The sequence below is a fragment of the Nesoenas mayeri genome (genome assembly GCF_963082525.1).
Source record: "Nesoenas mayeri genome assembly, chromosome: 1".
Classification (NCBI taxonomy): Eukaryota; Metazoa; Chordata; class Aves; order Columbiformes; family Columbidae; genus Nesoenas; species Nesoenas mayeri.
Window position 1 is genome coordinate 107,895,159 of NC_137541.1, and position 20,878 is coordinate 107,916,036.

The window sequence follows — 20,878 nt, forward strand, 5'->3', positions numbered from 1 at the left end:
TGGTTCTGCTTCATTTATTTTGACTCCTCTGCATTCCATCTGACTTCCAAATTTGTCTTTGGCTCTGCCTATCCAAGCGCATGTCTAGACATGCGAGTGCGCTCTGGTAATGATGCATACTTTTCCTTGGCAATGATGTAATTTTTCTCATCGGTCCTAGTTTTGGTGTTGAATTTAGTACTAGCAATCATTCAGATGAAGCATCGATAACATCTGCTCATCCTCTTTTTTCCTAGTCTTCTCTCTCTTTCCAAGGACCATCTGTTGCAGAATACTTGCACTCTTCTGAAATGGCCCTTTTCCCTTAGTTTTTGTTTCAGAGTTTTATTCCTGTCTTTCCATCAAGTTCTGTAAAGCTACATGTTATTTCAGTTCTGATGACTGTCTGCCAGATTTGGATCTTTCCAGAACATCGTGTTCTTGTGGTTCTGTTGTGCCTTAATTCTCTTCCAGTGTCTTGCTTCTACTTAGCCTTTCTTACACTCTCTGCTCCCAGAAACTCTGTTCAACACCGTTCTTGAGATAACTGATCATAATGTTTTGGTTTAACAGTGACACTTGTGAAGTCTATATGCTGTCAGATCTCCCCAGGGTAAAGTGTAAACTATGTATGCTGCTATATTCACTAAACTATGGTGGTGTTTTGTTTCTTTTTTCCAGTTTTCCTATGTTAAACTAAACACATTTTGTCTAATTACCACTAAAAGAGTTAATGCCATTCAACAGAATGTAGAGGCTTTTTGAAAAAAAAAAATTAAAAAATATCTGTTATTCAGAAATATTTTCGAAACTGGCTAAGTGATTGTTGAAATTTGCTAGACATGTTCTCCTAATATAACCTTGATTAAGCCGAGGTATGATACTTTAAAAAGTAATTTACCAGGAAGTTTGTTTTTCCTGCTAAAAGTTGTGTGTTAAATGCTCTTCATTTACCCGTGAATCTTATGATAGAGAGAAAAGCATATATTATCTGTTTCACATTTCACATTGGTTTTGCCCAGTAGAGAGAAACTAGGCTTCATACCCAAACAGCACATGTGGAAATCCGGAGAATTAGGGCTCACTCTCAGCATAACCCGAAATCCGCTTTGTGATCTTTGGCTTGATGTGCACCAAGTGTTCAAAGGTTTTATTTCATAAGCACTGATAGATTCTAAAGTGGAAAATCCTGAATGAAGCTTATGGTTAGTGATGTCCAACATAAAGATACTGCAATTCTACATCAGGTTTTTTTTTTGTTTGTTTCGGTTTTTTTTCAGCTGTTCTTGTGGGTAATGTCCTGGTTACATTCCAGTGCAAAATCCTGTCTGTTTCATTTCAATTGGAATAAATTCCATGAGTTTAGACACACAGAGGAAGTATTCTCTGCATTCTTCTTCAGCAATTAATTCAGGTCATTAAGTTATGAGACCGGCCTCCTTAAACTCCCTTTATAATCAATCAGCAGAGTGGGAGGTTCATCCAGGTGACAGCTGGTAACAGAAGCTTGACTAATGTGTCCATGACTGTATCTGTACAGATTAAAAAGGGGGAAGTAGAATAGATTGCACCCACAATGCTTCTGGCAGATTTTTTCTAGGCTCCTTTTCATAGCATTGGGCATAGCTGGATTTTCTTCCGGCCAGCATAAAATGGCTAGATGGTCTTAAGACAAGAATTTTTACCCTCCAGTTCAAATTCCCTTAAGTACTCTGATAGGCTGACTGACTCCCATACTGGTGCTTTCATAGGCATGTAGTGCTTGTTGGCGAACCAAACTGTTACAAAATACTATGCATACTGTCCAGCCACAGTGGCCCCTGGCTAGAGTGAACCAACACTGGGCTGCAACTTGGAGAGGTCTAACAAGCTCACTCCAGAACAAGCTGGGGAGCAAACTGAAATATGTGAAACTAAAAGGAACAGAACACTAGGGTGCAGAAGTGGATTTTTTTTTTTTCCTCCAGGGAGTACAACTGAATTAAGCTGTGATCTTTCTACTGTTCCTAAGCCATGTCGAAGTCACCACTCCCCCAGCTCTTTTCCTTTGGTTTTCCACCGGAGTCCAGCTCTGAGGTACAGTGTTGCCCTGTTCTGGGTGGAATGATTAATGTGGAAAAATTACAAAATAGTGAGGAAGACAGATGGAAATATTACAGAATGATTTTTATGTAGCTAAACCAAGGTTTTGTTTCCTGATTGCCAGCTCCCCTCTCTCTGGACTCTTGGCTCTCTCTCACCTCTCTTCCCATCTGGCCATGTCCTGATTTCCGTCTGGAGCTGCCAAGTTTCAGCCTAAGACGAGACTGAGTCTTGAAGCTGTTTAACATTTCCAGGCTGCCGTGTGCAGTTGTATTGGTGGCAGTAGGCTCTCTGTGGGTTAACCTGCTGGAAAGTTAATCACCTCTTTCCTCTGTCTTCCTCATACCTCTTTCTCAGAAGTGATGCTTTGCTATGCAATGCTGGGGCTTGGATGACACTTCACTGTGAAGGCTTTATACCAGGTAGCATGGAGGCAGTAGCATCTACAAACACATAATGTCCGTTCTGAGCATGAATGTCATTATAATAACTAATCCAAAAGTATTTTCATAGAGGCAGAAAGTGAGACCATGGAGACTATATTCTCTGCCTGTAAGCCACATTACTAAGTTTGCATCAGAGCTGGGACGTTTCAATGTTTTTCACTGCTAGTATTGTATTTTAGCCACAGGATCATCCTCTTCTCCTTGTTGGTATTATGCCCTTAGATGCAGCAATGCTAACGTGAAACAGTGTCTCTGATTCTGGATCCTTCTAGATCCTCCTTTATGCCCTAAACTAGGTCACAAGTCCTGCATCAAACTCTCAAAAGTTCTAAGACCTCAGCCAGCTTGATCAATGATGCAATGAAAATTTATCTGTCTGTGTGGCTTAATTGTTGTGGAATGTTTTTCTTTCTCTTCTTGCTGCATTCCTTATTTGCTTACAATTTATTTTCTGTCTCATGTAAAGTAATGACTCATGCTTTGTACTGTATCAGAGCAGGAAAATTTAAAATTGTGTAAAATTAACAGTGACTTTATTTTCTTTTAGTTCTGTTGCATGCCTTTCAATTCCATAGGCATCACATAAGCTTGTTTTTCGAGAGCAGAGGAGAAATGGGTTTTATTAAGCTGGCTGACCGAAAGTACTGTATGAAGGCCTCTGATGCCACCATGTTCAGTTTCTCATTCTTGTGGGCGAAAGTCTCTGGAGGAGGAGCAGAGGATGGCAATTTGCAGAAGATTTGCCTCCACAATTTACTTTTACACTTTTGGCTGGTGAACAGATAATGTACATCACTGTCACAGTGCAACTCCTGGAACTTATTTGTTTTGAAGGCTTTTTACTCCAACAGTTCTGCATCTAGGTGGCTATAGGATCTAATTAATTGTAAATTGTCATCATTTCTCTAAGGAACATTTTGTAAGAAGAAAATATTTTCACAGTGGGAATGATTCAAGACAACAATAATGACAATGCTTTTTCTTCATAGAACACCCCAAGGCAGTTTCAGAGCTACAGTCAATCCAGGACATACCAGGAAATCTACTGTCCCCTCTGTGTGACTTTGCCTTTGAAACCTCAGGTATTTGGTATGATACCTAGCTCAGGAGAAAAGAAAGAGGGCAAACTTACCACCTGTGCCAAAGTGGGAGAGAAACCTCCTGGACTGTGAAGATTAATAAGCTGGGTGATTCCCAACTTGAAGAGGAGGTGGTCCATGCTGACTGGAATAAGACACAGCTTTTCCTGCTATTTTCTCATATAACAAGTTAAAGAAATAGAAAAAATTCAGTGAAGTAGAAATGATGTTTTTCAAAAGACTGAGACAAATTAAGGTTTAAAACAATATAACATGGTTTATATGAGATGTTTTGACATGTTTTTTAATACAATTGATACCTGCCTCCAGCAGATAAGCACATTCATATTTTAGCTTGGAGGCTTCAGTCCATTCACAGTGTGCATTAACAGCTTTTAAATCATGTACTTTCATATTGTTATTATTGCTTAAATGGGCTTTTTCCAGGGAAGTTTTGTTGATATTTTTCTGAGATAGGACTGATTTAATAAAGTTTACTCCTCTGGCTTACAGCTGAAGAAAATCATCAAGAAAGGCACAGGCATAGACAGGAATAATTTCAAAGGAAAAAGGGATGTGCCTTTATGAGAATAATAATAGACAGGATGATAGATGACAGGATAGTGGTGGTTTAGTCAGGTTCTTTTGGGTACAAGAGAAGAATGAAGGCTCAGTCTGTTGTTTGTTAGATCCAGCTGCCCATTGCCCACATGCCTCTTCTAGCAGTTACTAGGACATTGAGAGTTACTAGGACATTGGAGCACTTCAGCCTGTGTCCTACTTACATAGTCTTGCTTTGGAGGCTGCCAGAAATCTGTTGGGGAAAACATTCTTCAGCATCCAAGAATATCCTTCAAAAGGAGTCATTTTTTTGGAGAAGACAACCTTCCCAGCTGCCTCGTATTGCTATTTTGGTTTCTTGGTACCATTTGCTGAACAACTGTATATGCTGCTATTCCTGTCACCCTGTGGGTACAGTTTTACCAGGGTTGTTAAGAGGGCTGGAGCTCCTTTGGCCAAGCACATGATGTAGGGTCATCGTCACAGTTCCTCATGTCTCCTCAGGTTTGTGGCTTTTCCAGGTAATTTCGTGCTTGGTCTCAGCCTTCTCCTTTAGGCAGAAGGCAGCAGACTCACTCCTTTGTGATGGGTGGGCCTCCTGAAAGGAGTCCTTCATAGCTCTGCTATATTGTGAGCTTTCTGGGATCAGAAAAGTGGACAGAGGGTTGTTTCACATTTGTATATTAACATTTACACTCTCAGATCTTCTTTAAGATCTATGAACCCTTAGGAAAAAAGAAAAAAAAAAAGAATAATAAAGAAGGAGAGAGGCATTAGGGAGAAAAGAGGATGGTGACAAGAAAAGTCAGAAAAGGAGAGGATTCCTGTGCTGGTAGAGTATGCTGACCCACTTCTACTGCGCTCTGCAGGTAGGGAAACAATAGGTTGGGGCAAAGGGAAGGTAAGGTGGTCTCATCTAGTCTGAAAAAAACACTTTGCTACCTGTGAGTAAAAAGATATGTAGTAGGGATTTATTAATATATGTATTAAAATATACACTACTTCAATAATTACAGGTTCACTAATAGCTCTGGAGCAAACATCAGGGCAGTGGACAGGAGCATTATTCATTCTGAATGGAGCTATGAGAATTGTTTTTAACAAATATAGTATATTTCCCCATGCTCAAATATGGCTGTACTTCACATGAGTTCTGGAAAAAATGTATTTTTATAATCTACTAAAAAAAGTATTTGTGAAAAATCACTGCTTTTTTACCCAACAAATTACTTTTATGGGCTTTCAAAATAGAACCTATGTAGTGTAACCTGCACTTGCCTGCCCCCACACATACACCCTCAGGTTTTTATTACTTTACACTCTGTAGCACTTCAGTCTCTGTGAGAGTTAACTGGACTCTTTTTTGCTTCTTCCATTGTCAGCAGAATGGCAATGAAATACATTATAGAACCTTCCTTTTTATTAAATGTTAGGAATAACTTATTTCAGATGGCAGGTTGAATAATCAAGAAATCAAATACAAAACTTGGGGAATGTTACTTCCTATATGATTTCATTAAAGTTTTTGCATGACTGAACTTAATAATGAAACTCCTAATGAACTCTGTAGGGAGGGGTTTGTACCCAGTCTGGAATGTATTAAAAGAATAAGCCTAGAAACTATGAGAAATGTAACTCCGTAACCAAACTAGTGGTAGCTTGGTACAGGTTTCAAAGCCGGTAAAGGCCTAAGCCATAACTGAGCCAAGAACTTCTCTAGTGCAAATCTATTATCTGAAAACCCACAAAAGAACAGAGTGACACAGTGAGCATCAATGCTTATGAGCTTGGAACACCAATCATGCGATTAACAAATGAATAGCAGGTGGCTTTTCCAAAACACATTTATCAAGGAACAAAGAAAGTTGTGGGTACAAGGAGTCTCATGCTTACCTTTTCAATTATATGTAGTCACACTACAAGCCAACCACTTTATTCCATAAATGTGACAGCCCAAGTGAGCCTTCTTTGAGCTCTCCCTACCAGGTAACTGGTTGCAAGGCAGTGATCTGCCCTTGAGCTGGTTGCTCCTTGAGGCAGACACTTCTTACCAACTGCAGATCTCTGGTGAGTGACCAATCTCACGCATAAACTCCTGTTACAGTGAACTAAGATTTTGTCTTGGTAACTTTGATTTTTATCTTGGTATCTTTGATTATGTCTTGGTAGTTTTGAATCATTGTTATGTCCTTTGTGAAGTACAGCGTGAACTTTGCCATTGAACGTTTTTAAGTCGCACTCATAACATCATATTTCAATAAAACCACTTTTGCTGATACCTTTGACAGTGGTTCTTAAAGTGGTGTAAATTGCCCATTCATGGCAAATTGGCATAGTCAGCAGGATCCTAAATCAGGATTCGTGACAGAAACCCATAAATATGTTCTTAGAATCTCTTCAGAGGAAATGAACTTTAAGAGATCACGGCTTCACTGTAGTCTGATGTGTTTACCTTGTTTTTCTTTTGTGCGAAAGATCTGTAAACAATGGGCATCTTCTAGTCATGCAGAGTAAAAGTCATCAGATCATTTGGTTCACTTGAAGAATTCTATACAGAATCATTAAATTATTATGAAATATTATCTGAACTAAAAGTGGGAATCTTTCTAAAACTAGTAATCACTCTAGAGATGACATTTTTATGAGTCTCCAATTTCAATTCAATTGGAGATGCCTCAGTGACCTTGCTGTTAGGCCAGTGTTTAATTGGAGATTGGAGGGGCTTGTATCTATCCCTCTTTTCACATAAATTGCCATTATAATTTTTACTTTTTCTTGAACTAGTTTGTGATCAGAAAAAAAGTTTAAGGTTTTGCAAATTGTTGAAGAACTTTACATATTGTGCTTTATGCCCTTCCTGATGATAGTGTTTTCCTATGGATAAGAAAGACAATTATGGAACTGTTCTGTGTGTTTTTTGATTTTTTTTTTGAAAGTCATTTCACTTGAGATGAGCTCTTTGTTGATCAAAAGAAGCTGCAGGTTTGTGCATTATGGTTGCAGAGCAAACCACAGTCAATATTTTGCCTTTCAGTCCAGAACGCGTTGTTCAACACCACACTATTTTGTCTTTGAATAAGGCCTTGACCTGAGAAGGATGTCACAACTAACCTTTATTAATTCTTTTTATTTTCATTCACAGATCCATCTTCTTGCATTTGCTCTTTATCTTCCATGCCCATTACATCTCTGAATCTTGTGGTGAAAGGTGCTGCCTACAGCTGAGCAGCATATCATCTCAGCCCTGTCTATACCTATGATCCCATTTCAAAATTCTTGGGTTTTTTTTTGTGTTGAAAAACTTTGAACCATTGGCTTTCTGACAGTTTCAAGCTCTAACCTGAAATATGCTGGACCTTGAATTATGATTCCTTTTTGCATTGTGAATTTATTGCTTGTGGATGCTTGTGATGTTGTAATGCATCTCCACACGGATGACAGGATTCAACTTTTGCCTGTTTTCATTAGCTTCCAGCAGTGGACTGAGAAGTCATTTTTTGTTTTCATGAAGGGCATGTGAAATGTGCTGAGCAGAAACAAAACACATTACACTGTAATTCACTGGAGTATTGTGTGCCCTTCATGGAAGTTGCGTGACAGACACTGCCTTCTCTCTACTGGAGCACTGTTTGAGTCTGTGCCTCCCCTCCATTCCCCTGAGTATTTCTTATTTTTGTTCATGAAATGCCAAATTTATTTGTAACTGCAAAACATTGTGCATTCTTGCTAAAGGGACATACATTTTCCTTCCTTCCTTCCTTCCTTCCTTCCTTCCTTCCTTCCTTCCTTCCTTCCCTCCTTCCTTCCCTCCCTCCTTCCTTCCTTCCTTCCTTCCTTCCTTCCTTCCTTCCTTCCTTCCTTCCTTCCTTCCTTCCTTCTTCCCAACCCAGTCAGAACACAAGATTGTTCTACAATATGCTCTCCAGTGATATGTCTCATTCAATTTTAAATGACTTACATAAAGTAGCTCTGCTTTGGAGACTACTTAATACTATTTGAGGACCATATTGTGACTTGAATAAATCACACAAGCTATCTGAATCTTGATTTTAGGCATACAGAATTTCCACTACTGTGTTCAAAGAGCAGGTACAAAAGAAGTGTCAGAAATCTGTGAACCTTTTGCTTTCTTGTGTCAATTTTGATGCCAGAGCACTGATGCAAGTAAAAGGTAGTTGCTACAGAATAGGTCAGCAGTAAATGTGAAAAAAGGCATGCTGACAAAGAGATGAGCATGAACTCTTTTACTCCCTGTGGCTTCTCTGAGGGTCTTTGTTTCATTTTTTGTCTTCAGTCTGTGTCCAAACTGACAGCTGTGGTGATAAGTAGTAGATATCTCTACATATTTATCCTCTGAATGTCATCCTATGAATCCTACAGAAACTTTTCTCTCTCTAGTTATACATTTTCATCTTAGCTCGAGCATTTGCTGAATAAACAAAGGCCTTGCTTGCCTGTTCTAGGTTAAGCTGGGAATGAGGCTCCTACAATGTTTGAAGCAGTCATTTTACAAGACTCAGATGGACTTTGTATAACCATGAAGTGGAAGCATGTGGTCACCATGGCTTTGTCTCCAGGAGTTGGGTAATGTGTTGCCTTGTGGAATGCAGTGTTTGAAACTGGGCTTCAAGATCTCAATGCTGGTTTCAAAATCTTGTTTATGCCTACTTGATAAGTACAAATAACATATAACTGTAAGGAGCATCATGCAGCTGGGTTCTGCTAGTTTCAGCAGCAAAGTCACAGCCTTGTGAATATAACTCAACTCTATTTCTGTGAGGTTTTAAAGATGAAAGGCCAAGGTTGACCGTACTGTTTTAGTTTATGGATCATGACAAGTAAGACTAAAATAAAACATGGTAGAGTTTATGTGCTATTGGTCTGAAGGGGGAAATAGTGCATTAACAGTCTCATCTGTCTCTTCTTTCATGTGCTCCAAATTGCTGCTCACAGGAAGCAAATAGGACTCACAACTTGTATTCTATGTGGGGTTACTGTTTGTTGATTCACCTCATCATAAAACTTGCCTGTCTTATTTTCATGGTGGTTTCCTTAGGTGAAAAAACTTAGCTTTTGGGTTTTTTTAGCTATGAAAACAAGGCTATGCTGCTTTAGCAGTTTAATTTGCCATATGTAGTGTCAGCTTCCCTTCCTTTTAGATATACAGCAATATCATAGAAAGTCAAACATCCCAGTAAAATCTATTTTTATGACTATGAATACTTCAAACTGGTGAGATTTCAAACAAGCCTGTAGGTTAACTGAATTTCTTCATGTGATCCATGTTTTTTCCTTCTGCTACAGGATGGTCTTGTGTATATAAGATCTCTTGAAGACTGTTTTGTCATTGGTGTTTCTTTTGCCAGTAATAATTCCACAGAACAGCAGATAAATTAATTCTTTCCAAGTGGCATGAGCAGTCAGAGTACTGATTATTGCCATTATGAATGTGAATGCAATGAGATGTCAGGGAAAAATTAAGTTTGTGGTGTTTCTTCTCAAGCTGGATGTATTAAGTTCAACATAGGTTCTTCTGGAATTAAGCACAACTGTTGATGATGCTTTCATAACTAATTAAAAACTGACTCACCTACTAGTTTCCATATAGAAGGTCAACAAGCTTCTAAATACAAAGTCTGTTGGTAACCCATTTGTAAGAAAAAAATAGTGTAGTGGTTGGGTTGGTTTTTTTTTTTTTGTTTTTTTTTGTTTTTTTTTACCATATTCCTTCATCTCATTTAAGCATTTCTAATTTAGGATGTGAAGACTTCTTCTGTCCTTGAATGTAATTAGTGTAGGCTTGTTTATTACCAGCCCAAATTACCACCAAGAACTTTCCTGAGAACCAAAAGTTTTATTTTAAGAGATTTTGAAGAATGATCTATGAGAATTAGAAAAGAAAGGTTTGATGACATTCAATTGCTGTTCCTGAGCCCGTTTGACTCATGAGAGTCCATGTGACTAAATCAACAGAGGGTTTGTTCTTTGTAATGAAATTATAAGATGCTTGTTATCATATCTCCTTTCCATCTGTTTTTCTATCGTTAGATAAAGTTCTAAAAAGTTCTAAAAAACTAGTTGCTGCTAATAAATAGAGTCAACTAGCCATGGTAGCTAACTCTAAAGAGATAATGCAATATCAATGAACAGGTTGTCTTGCTTTTTTTACACTTCCTAATCCACAATCTCTCTTTTTAAAATTTTTTAATCTTTACATAAGTTTCTTCTTTTCCTAACAAGTGATGAGATCAGCAAATGAACTTACTGGCCTGTTTCTTCTTTAATCTGTACTTGCTTCTGCTCAAGATGATGGTAAAACTGCTATTCGGTTCAAAGGAACAGGTTCAGGATCTGTACAAACATTGAACAAAGCTGTAGCACCTAGAGGAATGTGAACAATATGGATGCAATATCACAACATTTTTGTGTCTGGTGAGATTTATCATCCCCCAGATGGATTAGAACACCAGGCAGACACATTGTGGCTGTGCACTCTGTTGCATAACTCAGGGTAATTCTGTTCTTGCAGAAGTTTATCAGTAAAGAGGACATGCTATGAGCTGTAGCTGTGACTATAATGATTTGGATTTGATCTACCTCCATAAGCTTGCTTTTTTTTTTTTTTTTTTTTTTTAATAAAGACCTCCCTTAATAAAATATAAAATTAGAAATGTTAACTTCCTGAGATTCCTGCACTCAGTTTTATTGGCTGTCCCCAGTATTTTGTGCTAGCATACCGTGACTTTGACAAAGCTTCAATATATTTCACCTACCATGCAGCCGAGCATATCTGTTTCTCTTCTATTCTGTCTCTTTTTACCCCATGAAAAATATTATAAATTAATTCTGTATTAACTTGATCAGTGATAAACTGCCTTTATCCGATGACCTTTGAGTTTGTTGTGTTTAAATCCCTACAATATTTAAACTCCCATCTGTACAGTAATTGACATATAAGATAACCTTCAGAACAGAAGGCAGAGTAAATTTTTCATTTGCGTTTTAAAGGAAAGTCTTTCTAGGACCCTCTTAAATGAATGCTTTGGCAACAAGGAAAGGCAGTTAAAATAAAAATAAGCAAAGGCACTTGATTACTAGAAGAAGACTCTCTGATAAGATTCATGACAGGTAAACTTTTGAAGTTCGTAGCTAGTATAACTTAGGTTACAGCATGTGATGTGGTCCCTCCTCTTACTAACATGGTAATCTGCAGTAATCTTTTTGAGTTCAGCTTCAAATTTGTGAAGAAAGCTAGCATCACAAAAGAAGATCAAGACTTGTGGAACACCTCGGACAGCAGCCAATTTTCTGACCTTATCCAGGATTAGAGATATGTATGTGCTAATTCCACCAGATCAAATAAAACTACCAGTGAAGCAAGGTAGGCTACAGTGTATGTGAAGATGGCCATTGAAACTGAAGATCAAAGCTTGATACAAAGTTTATTGAAATCAGTGAGAAGACTTACATTTTCTATTGTGGTTCTTTTTCTCTTTTGATATACCATTGTTCTTACAAATATTTTCAATTTTTCTTAAACACTCAGGTGGATATTTTTTAAAATGCATCAGTCTTTGATAATTATTTCTAAGCTACTTTATTGATGTGGCCCTGAGCATCCGTGGATCTTGGCAGTCTTGAGATCTGGATCTCAGGCTTCCTGCCTGAGATGCCTTTAATGTGTACTGGGAGAGAATCAGAATAGGGGGAAAACCAAGGGCCGGTGAGGGATTTGCATGTCATATGAATGATGTTAGTAATTGTGTCAGCTCACTACAGGACACTGCTACAGGAAAAGCTCAGTCTAATGACCTCTGTTTGTGAGTGTCTTGCTATTGTGTGCCAAATGCCTGGCAGAAAAAGGACATAAGGAGACTTGCTGACATATCTTGTTGCTAGTGATCATATCCTCACATCCTCTGTGTCCATATAGCAAAATTACAGATCTTTTAGGATTGACATTCAAAAATCTTTCTATGTCTACAAATAACGTGGACTTCTCACAGCACTATGTGATGACTGGGAGATATGGACACGCATCAAAACTGAGTGTCATGTCTATTTTAAGGTGCATGAATACATTCAGTAGTAGAACAGCAGCAGATCTTGGATTTTTAGAAGCATTTCAATTTTTCCCCAGATGCTATCAAGCACTTTTTTTTTCCTCTAAGCTTGGATGAAGATACCAACTGACTACTAATCCTTGAAGATAATGTATGTTCTACATATGTGTTTCTTTGATTCTAATGGGAAAGAATGATGTAGGATAGTGTGAGAAAGAACATGTATTTGGTGTAGATGAGTTAATATGAGTTTTCTGCAAATAACTATATTTTCCTCACATGAGATTCCACCCTTTTAGGGTCAAGATTCAGGAACATCCTCTTAACTAATACTATAATGTGAAGTAAACGATTAGTGGGAATACCTGCACAACTGCTTTTACAAGTGCATTATTATTCCCAGGCCAATAAGCACTTGCATAGATGATGGCAAGAATATGTTCTTCAGATGAAAAGTCAGTTTAGAAAAATACTCCTGATTGGAAATGGTTATATACCACTGTAGTGTATAAGGAAAACTGCAATGACTCAGAGAACTGGAGGACATATTTCCAGGGAACAGTTTCCTTGCCTGATATGTATGACCTGTTGATAAACAATTAGAACCTCAAAAAATGTAGTGACCCATCGCTGAGATGATTGAATTTTGAAAGAAATAACAAAAGGATTTTACAGTTAGAAGAGTTATGAAAAAGTTGTGTTTCTTCTAAAATTTTGAAATGAGATTTTTGTTTCTATATGGATATTACTATGGAGATTGTATTATCTTATGGTAGTGGATCAAGGTCATGCAGAGAATGACAACTGGGGTCAAGCTTCCTGGTTTATATGGATGACTTGATTTCTTTAAGGCTGTGTTGGGTCCAGAAAGAGTGTAACACAGTAGTGCCCACCTCCAGAGTCTCTGCCCAGGTATCATATAACCTACATCAGGGGTGTCAAACTAATTTTCACTGGAGGCCACATCAGTCTCACGGTTGCCTTCAAAGGGCTGAATATAATTTTATGACTATATAAATGTAGGAATAGTTACATTTACATTTACAGTCACATTTACCCCTGACCTACATTATGTCTTTTGTGTCTATTGTGTCTTAGCTAACTGAGAGCTGACTCTAAAAGTGCCATCTTTTGTTCATACTATGGTAGACCCTAAAAGGGTTAAGCCCTTAATTGTGTGAGGGCTATGCATACATAAGGAGAAAAAAAAAAAAACCCAAAACGTTTATAGCCCAAAGAATACACCATTCATGCCTCCTAAACCATGAAATTTGACAGAGACACTTCTATTCTGAGCTGAGATGCCTCAGTCTCCCTCTGTAATAACTGTGGGAAGAGAGAGGGACCGCCCTATGGGGAGAATTAAGTCTTACTTGTGTATGTAGGTGTAGGATGGCAGATACCTGTTTATGACCCAAACAAGTGAAGGAGCACAAGTGAGATAATCTAATATAGTGATATCATCAGGTTGCTTTTGTTTGATTGTTTGAAGGGTCTTTGGTGTCTTTTTTTTATTGTATTTCCCTTCAGTCTTGTGTCTTTGGCTAGCAGTAGAGCTTCCTCTTGACTTTGGTCTGCTATTAGTGATAGTGGGTAAGGAGGATCTGAACCAGTGGAAGATGTGTTGTGTGGCATCCCAGTAGCGAATGTTGCCTGGTAAAGAGCTCTCTCAGTGAGGCCATTTTTAGGGGTAACTGTTTCCTCTGTAGTTGATACATTTATTCTGTGTCAGGAGAGTAAGGGAGTGGGTGAGATCGGATTTAATATGTTTAGTTGGTCACCATGACAAAATTGCTGTTACACGGTATAGAAGTTCCAAATACAGGTCAGCAGAAAAAAATTGTCTTTTCTTTGAAGAAAGATGGGACTTTGCCTAGAAGATCTTGCAATTATATGATATCCCATGCTGCGCTGCTTCTGCTGCCTTCAATTTCATCTCCTCATTTTTGTTTCCCGTGACCCAGGGGCTATTTCTGTAATATCAGTGCTGAAGCTCAGTTCATAGCACTGCAGTCTCTGTTCTTCCTTTGTTACTGTTCAAATGATGAAACTCATTTGCCCATCCTGCTTTGTTGCAGTCTCTTACTTTTCTCTGCTGGCATTTAAACTTTATAAATAGCTTCTCAGATCTGACCATCACATGTTTTAGTACAGCATCCTTATTAGCTTGTGGATTACCTTTACCACCTCTCTGAGAGAAAGGATTTTTAACATGCTAGTGTGCGTGTTTCACATACCTAGGCAGAGTAATTGCCACTTAAGAAAACATTAATAACGCCATAATACACTGCTCAGGATTGCAGCAGTGCAAACTATCATGGACAAACAAGGTCCTGTCATCACTGTGTATTGCATTCTGTTGTTTCTATTAAACCAGCCTGTCAATTAGCAACTCATAACAAAATGGATCAATAGCAAACTTTTTTTACTGGTACAGAAGCAAATTAGGGACATTTTACAACTGCAGTGATTAGTGCTTTCTCCTCACAGTCTGATGGAAATGATAAAAGTGAGGCATGATAATGATGTGGCTGTTGATCAGTAAACTTCTGTGTATTTTTTATTCTTATTTTTATTCTATTTTTTGAAACAGCAGTTGGAGCTCAAGTGTGGAAGGGGCACTGTGAGGAAAGTTTGTTTCTGTAAAAACAAGGTGTATGAATGGAATTCCCTTTCTTAGCTTTTTTCTTGAAGTGGAAAACTACCGGAGCTTATTTCACATGCAAGATACTGGATAGCACTAGTGGTGTGTGAGACAGTGAGCAGGGACAGAAGGAGTTTAAAGCAACGCTTGTCTGTGGGGAATGTTGCTCTATGGAGATAAAGCTGGTTGGTGTTGGTTTTTTTTTTGCTTTGTTTTGTTTGTTTGTTTGTTTCCTAAGCTTTTTAAAAGCTGTATGTCTGTGTGCTCACCTACAACCCTGTTGCTAGCTGTGCTTTCTAACCCCTTTTTCTGCTGTTAATATTTTAGGAAGGAATCACTTTAGGGTACTGTACCTAAGTAAAGTCAAGTCACTGCCAACTTAATGTTGAACATCACTGGAAAAATATGTCCTAAAAGTGAATGGGGCCACCTATCTTCCCAGTGTCAAAGAAAGAAAGAAACAGAATGGTCTGGGGGATGTCTGGGTGAATGTCTTTGAGTCTGCTGAATTTATCACCCACTGCAGTGCCCCTCACGGTTCAACAGTTCTCACCTCCATGTTCACCTCTGCCTTTGCATGCCTAGCAGTGGTTCTTCCATCTATTATCTGCAGGACCCCCAGAATTATTCAGCTAGAGGCTGGATTAGTCCTATTCTGCCTGGATTCACAGTATTGCTGACTTGATGTTATCTTTAATGCTGTCATCTCCTCTTGCACACATACTGACATGTGGGTGTCTAACTTTCTTGAAATGTATACAAAATACCAATTTAGAGAAGCCTCTTCCTGGCAGCTGAAAAGCTGTGGTTTGGTGACTAAGTTAGGCTTTGTTTTTCAGCTGGTTTTGCATGGTTACTCAAATTCATGAGGGATATTTTAGGTGATGCACTCAAAGATTACATTTCCAAACCAAAGACTGCAATGTATTATCTTCCTGTCATTGCTCCCATTACATTTTAATTAGTTTATTCTGATTTCAGCAAGGAACTGCCAGATTTATTTAAGCTGTCAGAAATGCAAAATTAGAATATCTTAACTGTGCTTGCTACCTATGGATAGCTCTGTTCTTTTTCAGATCTTCTCCAATGCCTCTTTTCAGGTTACAATTCTTGTGCCTTTACCTGTTTTGCATAAGACTCTGTAACTTCCACTACTTGTAAGTAGTCCCTGTAAGTCAAACCAGCTGTTCTAACTGGTCTGCAGCTTATCCCATCAGGATTCACTGGCCAGCATATAACATGTATTCTTAAAACCAAGTTATGTGGCATAGCAAAAGAGGAACACATGATAGCACAGAGGAAAACAGCAGGCACAGTGGGTCAGTGGGTCTGTGCTAGTGTGAGCTGTGCAGTGCTGGGGTTTCTGCTCTCCAGATTGGCAGCCTGACCAGGTGAGCTGGGTCCTTGTTTCTCCTCCACAGGGAAATCTGGGCAGGTGAGTTGTGTGGAGGAGGTGTTCAGAGAAGAAGCAGCTGATGTTCTTCAAGGCTTTGCCCCAAGATACAGTGGGGTTGTGGCCGGGAAACATCTCCAAGCCTTCTGAGAAGGAAGGACTCCTTGGTAGACAAACAACCAGAACCATCTCTGGGGAGGAGCAGGTGATTCTTTGGTTTCTTTCTCTTAACGGCCTCTCCCTTTCTTTGTGGTAATGAGTGTGCATTTTATCTAAGCGATGGGAAAAAGAGGTGTAGAAGAGGCTGGAGTTCTGTTATTTGGTGATGCTAAACTGAACTCCATTTTCCCATCTCGAAAACCACTAAAATTATCTGCTCCATCACAAATCATATATTTGTTTTCTACAAAAGGAACTCTCAAGCTCAGCTTCACTTATTTAAGCATCATGTTCAGAGACAGAGAGAGAATTAGACTGGAGAGAGCATACATACACCTATACAGAGAGAAATCCTTGTGAAGAGGTCATAGTGTGCATGCCCTCAGGAAAAAAATCTTCAATCCCTGTATCTTCTTCTTGGAAGGAAATACAGGCAGCAGTACCTTTGCTGGGCTGCATGCAAAGCTTGGTACTGATAGAGGAGTCTTTTCCTTTCCACTGTGAGGAAAGGGAGAAAGGCCAGGTCTCTGGGAGGGTTTTTTTTTTGCCACAGATGGGATGTACATTCCCTCTTTGGAATCCTAATTCTAGCTGAATGGTAAGATGGGACTGCATGTGATTGGAACAGTACAGGCTTGTGTACTGACAGATCTAGCTTGTTCTTTCCAGATTGCTAAAGCTTATTTTCAAAGGTCTCATTATTGGAAATCTTCCATTGTGTATTTAAAGCCACTGATATCTTGCTGTCAATTAAATGAAAACAAATTGCTGTTACTTTGTAATTTAAGGGGGACCTCTCAATAAAAATATGTTTACCAACAGTTACACATACGGAAGTGTTTTAAAAATATTTCAAGTACACCACAGTTAACTAAAGGTGTGAAAAGAAGTTGCTTGTGTTCACTGCTTCACAAGCAAGGCCTTAAATTCAATTACTATCAGGGTTGCTGGGCTGCTTTTCCGTTTATATGGCCAACAAAATTAGAAGCTTTATCTCTAGGCAAAGATGTTTATATTTTATTTGGTTTAGATAATTTTTTCAGCTAGGAAACATGTAGTATGAGTAGCTAAAGCAAAGACTTATCTCTTTATAGTTGGAGTGAAATGCTGATATATGAAATACTGATGCATTGTTATATGATTTTTAGCAATTACTTTATACAATATGACAGTGTATAATGCAGGAAAATTTGAAAAACAACGATGAATTTCTGAGAAATACCTTTACTTTCAGCTCTGGATAATGTTACTATGGTTTATGCAGTCAAATTATAAAGAAACAGATCTGGTTTTGGTGGAAAATATATTCATATTAGGACATGTGAGTCTATAATTATAAAAGTAAGTCTCCTGTGGCTCATGAAGCTGAAATACTCGTGGGTGCAAAACTGTGGTAGTTTTGTGCAGAAATAGAAATGCGGAAGCACATGTACATTTCTGCATGTGAATCTTAGGTTCACGTCAGAAAAGCTGATCAGCTTTTTTTGTAACACGTGTCTGTGTTATGGTATTGTTATTCCTCTCCTGCTACCTCACTACAGTTGGAAGTGGCTGAGGTGATTCACTTGTGGGAAAAAAGAAGAAGAACAGATGAGACTTTAATTGTTTCTAATAATGGAAATAGTGACAAGAGAAAATTATTATTTCTAAATCTCTTTTATTGCACAGCTCCTAAGCTTTTTCTTTTTTATGTGCTGAACCAAGATAACTACAATAGATGGGTCACTTACTTCAGGTATGTGACATCTAGTACATACATTAGCTATATGTGTCAAAAGACAATTCAAGTCATATAAAGGGGCATATTATTGGTGGTGGTATAATGTGGGGTCTACTTGACATGTTAGTCATCTCACTTCAGCTGAAGGTGACTTTGATACCTTTGAAGACTGCACAGCTCCTGATGAGTTTGAACAACCATTTAAATACAAGTTACAAGGAAAAAGACTTTGCATTCATGATATTTCAGGCATGCTGGGAGCCAGAAGTGAGGCAACTAGACACTTTATTCCATAAACAGGACTAGATGTATGGTAAGAGACCTCCTGTATCTTGTAATGTTTCACATGATCTACGATACTGTAGTATTATCTAATGTTTCTTAGAAAAGCAGTAATAATGGAAACTTTCTTCCTTGCTGCTATTGATTCTATCAGCATGTTCTGTGGTTCCTTTTGCCTTGCTGCCAACTTGTTGCATGTGTATTTTTGTACATCTTCCTGCTCTTCTTGAGATCACTTGGACAGCTGAAGTCCCATGCATGGGGCCCCACCAACAATTGTCAATAGCTCTGTTCCAGCTTGCATTGGTATCAGCAGGTGACTTTGGCAACTCAGGTGAAATATTATCTATCTCTAAGAGTTGGTTTTCAGATATTCCTCCTTGTGTCCTTGGCATAAGTGGAACAGCTATCTGGAGGAACCTGACTCTCCCATGCAAATTCAGATGTTACTGTTCTTTTCCTTCTCAGAGAATTCATTGCAGATGCAGCAGAAATTTCTTAGTACCTCTGGTACGTGCTCAGAAAGTACTACTTGGAGTTGAAATAAAGGCACTCTGACACTTTTCGAAGTCTGTTTCTGTTGCGCTTCTACTGGGAAATTATAACAAGATATCCAAGAACTTAGGGACAGTTTACTCTGCTGCTCCTCCCCTGTACTCAAGGTCTCTTCTATTATTTGTGTTGCCATGCTGTGTCTATAGACCCCAGCTGTGATCAAGCTCTCATTGTGTGAAGCACCATAGAAATGGACTGTATGTCACAGTCCTTGCCACAATGACAGCACAATTCCATCTGGGAAGACAAAAAAGGGTAGCTGAGGTAACAGAGACATGCTGCGACTTGTGTAAAGTCATCCAGTGAGCAGCAGGAACAGGGCCATAGTATCCAAGTCCCAATTCCCCTGCAAAACTACTGACAAATGTTTCTTTTTAAAAGAGGAATCTTATTATAAAAATAAAACGTGATTTTTGGAAATTTTCTTGCTAAAGGACCTTTAGAATGCCAGATAGAAAAAGAGGCAAGAAATCCTAGATGGATTATTTGAAAAAGAATTAGGTATAAATCTTGCTGAAACTGATTGGAAGTAGGACATGGACCACTTTTAGCTACTTTCTCCTAGTTATCAGAAGAATTTGTTCCCTACACTAGCTAACTTAACAGACTCACCTCTACACAGATAATCTACTCCTAAATAAGGTATAGAAAAAAAATCTGCACTCACGGTGACTTGTTTTTAATAAAATGATATCAGTCTTTTTATTAGAAACGATATTTTCAGTTGGGCTGGGAAATGTATTTGTTCATGTCAAACAGAATCTGATGCCATATAGTAAATTTCAATCTGTTTAACTTTTCTCTTATCAACATGAGAATTTTTTAGCAGACTGGTAAAACAGAAGGAGAAAGAAACAAAAGCAGTAATATTGAAAAACTCTTTTAGGTATATGCTATAAGTCCCCAGCTTACGATGGTGTTAAATAGACAAGACAGTGAAGAGAACAGAGGGAGGAGAACAAACAGACGGATGAGAACAGCGAAATGGTGAACAATGTCTTGAGTAAGTCTTTATTGACTCCAAGCTCTGATACAAATAAATGTCCAAATATCTATATACTTTCCCAGTCATCTGATTTGTTCCCCAGCTAGGTCTCCAGTACATCTAGGAAGCCTGCCTCAAAACACAGTCCAAAGGTTCTGCTCATTATCTTCAAAAGGAGCAGGTATTTGACTCATTTGCAGGTAGTGTCTTTTTGAGATTTCCTGCTAAAGACATTGGGCCCTGTTTTGTACCACAGAATTCTACAGAAATTCTGATGGATTTGAGTAAATCCATTGTTCCTCGTACTTCAAACATGTAACTTATACATTATATAAGATAGATATGGCATGTAAAAAAATTGTATATAATTTCTGTTGAAAAAATGAATTTTACAGACTCAGAGTGTTTTACTGAAGTGTCTTTACTGTCTTAGCAATTTCAGCTAAAACTAAAACGCTTTATCTATGGGATTTCTTATTATTATACTGTATTTCTATTAGTACAAACCAAAGAAAAATTAATAGAAAAATGCCAGCTATTAATTATGAGTTCCAAAGTTGCATTCCACTGGCTCCTATACCACGTGTCAATAAGTGAACCAAGCTGTAGTTGCCAAATCACTAGGAATGACCCATTCCTACAATGATTACCAGTTAGAATATCAACATGTTCAATATTAATGTTCCCATTCAATGTTGCTGTATTATTGAAAACTCATTTTTAAAATGTGTGGTAAAAATGGTTATTTTGCAGAATAGAGAGAATGAAATCACAAAAATATTTCTATCTTTTAAAAAAATAGGTCCATGTATTTGAATTAAATTGATTGATTAAAATATATACATATTTCCAGGGCAATATTAACATTTTTCTTTAATTTTTCTCATTCAGAATTAAAAAAAAAAAAAAAGTTCCCATCATATTCCCTGT